General features: G+C 42.8%; 1 long non-coding RNA gene across 1 annotated transcript; it reads left to right on the top strand.

Moving 5' to 3' along the window:
* The first annotated feature begins 4 nt into the window (after nucleotides 1–4).
* Nucleotides 5–2,244, top strand: LOC104626398. The gene is made up of 2 exons (XR_738088.1): nucleotides 5–90; nucleotides 1,951–2,244. It is a non-coding gene; the product is annotated as an uncharacterized LOC104626398 (long non-coding RNA).
* Nucleotides 2,245–7,849: the final 5,605 nt, after the last annotated feature.

The raw sequence follows: 7,849 nt of genomic DNA, 5'->3' as shown, positions 1-7,849 counted from the left end.
AGCGCCTGCTTTCCCAGGCAGGGGGAAGCACGGGGCTGCTGATGGACCTGGCGGCTAACGAGAAAGCGGTGCACGCCGACTTCTTTAACGGTAAGGGCCGCCGCGCTGCGGGGGTGGGGGGTTAGGGGCCACCGCGGCGCCTGCCCGCCCGGCGGGGATGGTGACGCCCTGGGCCTGCCTGCTAACAACTTCGGAAACTGAAGGTTATCAGAACTAAACCTCGCTTTGTTTCTCTCCAGTTTTTGTCTTTGGTGCCTGGTAGTCGCTAAAGCTCTCGCTAACCACACTTCCAGTGAGCGCTGTCACAAAAGAGCTGCAGTGTTAAATGGTGCAGGTGGGAGTGACAGAATGCGTGTTTCTCCTCTCCTGGAGGTTTTAGGCGATTTAACATGTTAATCACTACAAGGAAAAATGCCTTGATCTGTTTGCATAACAAATAGCTTATGTTAAACAGTGCAAATACACATAAAAACGTGGACAGAACCTTACAGACTTGTCTCTGGGTGTTATGACTTTATAGATAATTCTTTAATCTCTTAATATATGCATGCATATTTAGCCAAAGCAAAGTAAAACTTTGGTTTTTATAAGTTTTCTGCATTTGAAAGTCGACTGTATCTATATAAGTATATATAGCTGCTTTTAGAGAGGAGAACAGATATGTTTTTAGGGGTAGAATATACCCCTAAGGCCACTTCGGGGTAGAACATACAACATTTCACATTTGGTTACTAAAGTGACTCTTTTATCCTTCTTAAGAAGTCTATTTAGACATTTCAACAGTGAATTTAAGATATGTTACTAAATTTGGTTGCTGTGGTGGTGTTGATGTCATGAACTGGTATTAATTTTGAAATAAAGTAAGCTTCTCATGTTGCTCAAGACTTAGAATACAGGAGAAAAAAGAAGTTCAGCTTTAATATACTCTTAAGAGTTGTGAGTGAGCTAGCTCTTTGTTGGAGCCAGTATATTCAGGAGTAGGTATTTTCATAAAGTCCTACCATGAAGTTGTGGTATTATATTCTGTTGGTAGTTTAGGACTCTTCTAAATGAGGATTAATCCTCGGTTTATTGTATGGTACTTGTACGTTGCCTTCTGTAAGAACAAAGACTTGGTTTCAGTTACGTTATTAAAGTGTTAGTACAAAGAAGATACAAAGCCGAGTAGCTAAAAGTAGTTCCCAAAGATGACTAGAACAGCTGTGATTAGCTGGCCACATTTCACTAGTGTGAGATGAGTTTTCTGAGAAATGTTATTAGTACCTTTACAATGAAGCAATGAAGCGTTTTCTAAGGAAGGGATTTTTAACAGCAAATCACAGATATGAATGTCAATATGCAAAATTTGTAAGCATGTGCCTGGATACTTGACCTAAAACCAGAATTCTGCAGGAGTGCCTACATCTGACTGAGACTTGCTACATGCACAAAGCTAGTATTTTCCCTGGAGTCTGGGCATCGTGGTTGATCCACTCTGAATGTGATTGCTACTGAATGCCTTTATAAAAGCACTTCCTTTGAATCTTTACTTTGCTCTCATTAATTTAATTGCAAAGCTTGTGTTGTACAAGTGAAGCAGTTTAATTTGTGTATGATAGAGAACATATACATGGGTCTGCCTGCCTTTCTTCTCTCTCTTCCCACCCTCATGTTACATTTCTGGTAACTGATGGTGCAGTAATCCTCATTCACTTAATTCACCTTTATTTCTGTCTCTAATCCAAATAATGAAGAACTGTACTTACTTGAGGATGTGCATACGTAACAAGTTGAAATTTTAAGGTTAATTTTACCTTATCTTATTTGGTGCAGTAATCCTCATTCACTTAATTCACCTTTATTTCTGTCTCTAATCCAAATAATGAAGAAGTGTACTTACTTGAGGATGTGCATATGTAACAAGTTGAAATTTTTAAGGTTAATTTTACCTTATCTTATTTTTCTGACTAGATTTTGAAGATCTCTTTGATGATGATGACATCCAGTGAACTTAGTTGTCCAGCTATGCAGTGCTGAGATGTGCATTTTTCTCTAGGATCGCCTGTGGTGTCCATTATTTATTAAAATAATAAAACCAGGAAAATCACAGATGGGGGGAAAAACCTGTATAAGCTGCTTGGGAAATATGAAAACCAGATGGTTAAAAATAACTGAGGGAATTGTGGACTGTTATTTCTAGGAAACTGTGTGTAGATTTTTCTTAAAATTTTACTCGCTGATGTACTCGTTCAATAAAATGCTAAAAAAACCCCAACCTCTCTTTGGGATATACTTTGAAAGTAGATATTGCTGTGTTCTGAGCTTCCTTTAGAGAATGATTTTTTTTAATTAAATCATTCACTGTTACTTTTGGATATTATATAAAGATGCATGGCAGGGCATTTTGCTGCCTAGAAAAGTTTTGTTCGTCCTACAATATAAGGTTATCTAGGGCTAAGATGGTTGCTTGTTCTGAATAGTGTGACTGTCGTTTGCCAGTCGCACCAAGAAGAGCGTGTGTTGTACTCCATTTCAAAATAGATAATCAGCTATCATCAGTATTTACCTTTTGATCTAGGAAGCACAGGAATAAAAGCAGTAATGTTATCTTGATATTTTAAGCAGAGAAACGTTCTGGCCCTGGGAATGCTTGGATTTAAAAATCTAATGTAATTCTTGAAATTGTACTCTATAGGAAGAAAATAATTTTAGGAGTCTTTTCCCCTGTAGCAGGTAATGTAATTATTCATACTTTATACATGTATAGTCTATATGAATCAGTCTGTTAGCTATTAATTCAGATTTTGGGACAAGTTTTCAGAATGTTTTTAGAAACGTTTGATTTTGCACCTTTCAGTGACCAAAGTGAATCTCAGAATGAAAGGAACAGGTGAGTTTTTAGTATGTTATTTCAGAGTCAAGAGTTTAATCCTAAGTGCAGTCTGTATTCTATAAATGGATCGCAAAAATAATACTGTGACTGGTCTTTCTCTAAAGACTTCGCACTCCTTCAGTTTCACCTGGAATGAAACCCTTGCCTCTCATGCTTCTTTCACATGTGTTTTTTCTTGGGTTTGCCTTAAAGGAAATCTTAAATGTAGGAGTAAAAGTATGCTGGTCCCTGAGCTTAATGAGGTAAGCGCAACAAAACCAGTAAGATTTGGGTGTCTGTTGTGTTCCTGTGGATTTCTCTACATCCTCTGTTTCATCATGCAGTATATGTTAAATCAGCATTCCGACATTTACTCTGCTCAGTGTCTGACATTACAGTGTGTCCCTGAAGGAACAGTCTTGCTGAGGCAGTCCCCTTTTTCCTTTTAGTGCTTGCTTTGCTTAAAGAGGCAGAGGTTTCAGGCTTTCCTCCTTGAAACCAATGGAGACATTTTGACTGAGTGGGAGCAACTGCATTTGGACTGTTCCTAGCTTTGGTGCTGTGCTTTCCTCAAACTGGATTTTGAGAAATGAGCTGCTGCTGGTAAGTGGAGGCTGCGTTCTGGGCAGGTACAAAATATGAAATAGACTTAAGAAGCAACCCTTGCTGCCTGTGCTCTCTTAGCTACTTTCTTTTGCCGATGCCCAGATTCCTCAAGATGGTCACCTTGGAGTACTTCCTTGTCCTTGTTTTATACAGATTTCTCTTTTGTTTTTCATTTGCCTGCCTTAAGTTTGATCACAGCAGCAGGAGTATATTCTATGATACAAATCCATCTTGAATAGTTGCTCTTCAGTATGACTGGTGTTCTAGAACCACCTTCTTTTTAGAGATGTTCAAAACCTCAGTGAATCATTGGTTTGAAGGTGCTAATGGTGAGTAGTTCTAGTTTCATAATATCGTCTTGCTTGATCAAAACATGGAACCTATCCTCATGAAACTGGCTAGAGGGCAAATAATGCTCATGTGTCCAGCACAGCCTCAAGAGTTTTCATCCTGGGTAGGCTATAGCTACCCCTTCAAGGTAGGTATGGCTAACTCCTTTTCGTGAAGCTTTCCACAATCTCAATGCTTCATGTTAAAAAGCAGCTTAAATAGTACTGTTGGCACCTGGGAAGTATGGTATGCCTGTCTGTAGGGAAGGAACCTACTTGGTGCCATGTGTAAAAGCGTTTGGATTAGTAAAATTCCATATGAAGAAAGCTGCTCAATTTCATGCACATTTGGTGTGCAGCTGATGCCACTTTGGCTGTAGCTACTGGTGGAGGACTAGGTGGTTCTTTGATTTTGCTTCCCAGGTGCTAAGCTTGCACTTAAATCTGGTAACAGCTGTAGGTTTGTTCTCTCAGGATTAAGTGAAATGAACAGGAATGTTCTTCAGAGTTGGAACAGGATGGTACTGAGGGTATGTGTGTTGTTGCAGCTGTCTGGAATATGAAGTTCTCTCCTTCGCAGTGAGACTGGGTGAGGAATGTGCATATAGCTAGCTTCCTCTTTCTAAAGAGGGCTGTCAATGTGTAAGAACTTTCATCAGGAACTGTGCTCTGTTTGGGTCCCTGTTGTGATAGTATAAATATGGAAAGGCCAGTCTGAAGAACAAGATGCCCTTCAGCTTTAAATTGTTTCTGTGTTATTGTTTGTCAAGCCTTTCTGTCTAATTAGTCTGCAGGCAATCAGGCTGTTGTCAGGAAATAATTGCAAGATGTCAGAATCTCTAATTAAAAAAAAAAGATTTAAAGGGCATTTGCCTGCCTTGGCCATTTTATTTACTGAGCTTTGATTCCCGTACCTTTTGTGGAGGTTGACACCACTCATCATAGGTGTTTCCAAGTGAAAGAACGAGCCTGTTCTAGCAGCATTTTGCAGATGTTTAGGCTAATGTATATTACTTTATAAGCTGCTGGGTACTGCGCAGTATTTCAATGTCCACATAAAAGCTCTAGTCTGAATATTTTTACGGAGATACTGAAGTTGGCATCATGAATTATCCCACTGACTTAAGTGGGACAGCTGGCAATGTCTAAAGCTGACCTTCTGCCTGACTCTTGGCAGGATGAGGTCCCAAGTGCTAAAATGCTGTAGAAGGGACGCAGGCTGTTGTGCAGCACAGATGAAAAGGAATGGCTTCAAAACACTTAAATATCAGCCCGTTCCCTTCTGTATTCTCACAAGGCCAATTCTCTGTTTGCGGGAAACTGCTAGCTGTCACAGTATGTTCTTGGGAATGAAGAATGTGCAATCTATTTTGAGCTGAAAACAAACAAGTCATTGTGAGGGAGAGAACCATGCCAAGGGAAGCTGGCTGTCATCTGTGCACAATTTCTGCAGTTCCTTCTCTGAGGTGGCTACCGGGTTAGCAGGAGAACCCAGTGCCCCACTGCTCTTCATGTGAGCGAGAACAGGCGAGCTCAGATGTACTGTGGTAGTAGTGGGTCTTTGTTAGTTCTTCTGGGGTTTTTGGGGGGTTCTTAGTTAACTCCCAGGTAATGAAAATAAAGGGTTTTCATTTCAATGTTTTCAATAATTGAAGTGGAAGGTACTCTTCTGAATAAAGGAGGAATTCATTTAGATGAATAAATTGAGCTCTTCCTGCTTCCCCAGGGTGTTGGGCAGCTGGCAGGCATCTTCCTGCCCTCAATGTGCAGTTGTTCAGCACATGAAAACATGCTGGGCAGATGACAGTGCAGCCCTCTCGGAGATGGGGCTGGAATGCGAGTGTCATGTCAGGGCTCTTGGAAAAGCACTAGCACAATGCAAGTAAGTCCTTGGCAGCAGGAGTAGCTTTAAGGACAAGGATTTGCTTCCATCTTTTTACTTCCAGATTATTTTTTTAGTTTGCCTTTTGTTTGCTCCACTTGGCCTGTGCCAAGCAGCAGGGTCAGAATCCTAATCCAAATTATAACCTTTTTCCCAAGCTCTACTACAGGGACTTCAGAGCAGAGGGAGAGAGGAGCAGTACCTTCTAAAGCTTTTAAAACTGGTAAATAGGGCCTTTTTGGTGAATACTTTTTTGTTATGGAAAAGTCAGTTTGCATTTAGCAAGTTTCCAGTCAGCTCTAACGTCAGCTGTGTTCACAGCACCTGGTCTGTAGGTGTGAATGGTATATACAAGCCTTGTATAGTCCTGTGTGAACTCATGTCAACTTGCAACCTCTTGAGGGGAGAGACTCTAGTTTGTATGGTTTTTGTGAATAAACAGACACACAGCTGAGAAAGTCATGTACAAGGTGAGTGACTGAGCAAGGGAACAGGCATCAACAAGGGAATGGGACAAAGCATTCCTGGATGGGAGTCTGAGTCCCCCGGCCCAGCTGAGGATGCCTCTGCGAGGACACTTGCAGTGTGGACTCCTGTCATCGGACAGTGACTCTCCATCCTGCCCGAGCGCCTTCTGTGTGCCCCTGCTCCCAGTTCCCAGCAAAGCTGACTGAGCAGCGTGCTGCTGTGGTCTTCTGGTCTCCTTTGGAGCAGGTTCTGCATCGCTGTGATATAGGTACTGTGGTGTGAGAATCCCCCTTCTGTCTTTTACCTTGTCCAGGATGAGAGATCCACCTTGGCTTTAAAACACTTCCCAAAACATGTTATGGGACTAGAATGGCTTCTCTGGAAATCCCTGTCGAGGCAGTGGAGAAGCTGTGCTGCCCTGGCACCTTTGGGCAGAGCACTGTGGTGGGGGGAGCTGGGTGTGAAGGAGAGTGGTGGTTCACACCCCCCGTTCTTCCCTGCCTGACTCTTAAGGGATTTGGAGAGGGACTTCAAGTGGGATGTCCTGCTCTGCCTCTCTCCGTGATGCCTCTCCATAAAGCTTTATGGGAGGGATTCTGCAGATTTTCTTGTGGGTGGGAATCCTCTGATGTGCCACAGAAGAAGGAATAGGTATCAATGTTTAATGCTTCCCTTTCATTGGGAGCAAACCTTTCCTTCCCCTTGAAGTGGCTGGTGAGTAACAAGCTGCACCTGCGTGTAAGGAGGTCACACAGCTGTCCTCAAAGAGTGATGGTGTTAAGCTGGGCTGGTGTCCTGGGATGAGTCTAAGGGTGGGATGAGGGTGGGGGTTCCTGATTTACAAGCCTGTGGCAGACAGGGTCTTTTCATCATGTACCTACATCTAGCACAAACGTCGTAAAAACACATGGCAGCCTTGCTCCCAGCCTGGGTATGCTCAGGATTCATTTCCTTCGGAGTATTTGAAAGGGTAAACTTTTAAATCTGAGGGCATTTCCTGCATGGAAGTACAAAGGCTGATTAGCTAAATGAAGGGATTCATCCTAATCCCTCTGCCTTCTTCTGTGCTGAAAAGCCTCTAGTGAGTTTTATACTTCACAAATACGACAGGAGTCCTGCAAGCAATTTATCTCTTTCTTGTAGCTCTGCATGGTTTAGTGCAGCTGCTATTTGTATTCCAATTAATTATGGGCACAAGTGATCACATGGGGTTGATGCACAATCAGGCTCAGCCTACAATTGTGTTTAAAAGGGCCATGATGCTTTCACAGATGGCTTCCCTGCTGGGTGGGACTGGCCAGTCTCTCCAGCTGCAGCCGCGTTCTCTCTCCCAGTGTGTTAGTGCAGTGACTTGAATCTCTCATTGGGGGGGTTCTTGCTTTGCGCCTTCAGCAGAGCATGCTGCCTTCCTGCTGGCTTCCTCTGAGCAGCAGTACAGGGAAGGGAGAGTCAAACACAGCTGTCAAGATCGAGTGAGCCGAGTGCTCTCTTTATAACCTGCCTTAATTACAAAGCGGCAAATGAGGCCTCGTTCTTGGTGTCTCCATCATTTTGGTTGCTATCTAGTAGGAGCTGCTGGCACTGTTTATGCCCAGAGGCATCCCATTTGTGTGCCTGCAGCAGCACATTCGTTTCTAAAGGGAGAACCAGCCACAGCTAGGGTGGCAGTGGTGAGACCTAGCTTTGTACTTGGCGTCTATTGTCAAAACCCCC

This window comes from Phaethon lepturus, unplaced genomic scaffold (genome assembly GCF_000687285.1).
Source record: "Phaethon lepturus isolate BGI_N335 unplaced genomic scaffold, ASM68728v1 scaffold5279, whole genome shotgun sequence".
In the NCBI taxonomy this organism is placed as follows: domain Eukaryota; kingdom Metazoa; phylum Chordata; class Aves; order Phaethontiformes; family Phaethontidae; genus Phaethon; species Phaethon lepturus.
This window is presented reverse-complemented; position numbering and strand designations above follow the sequence as displayed.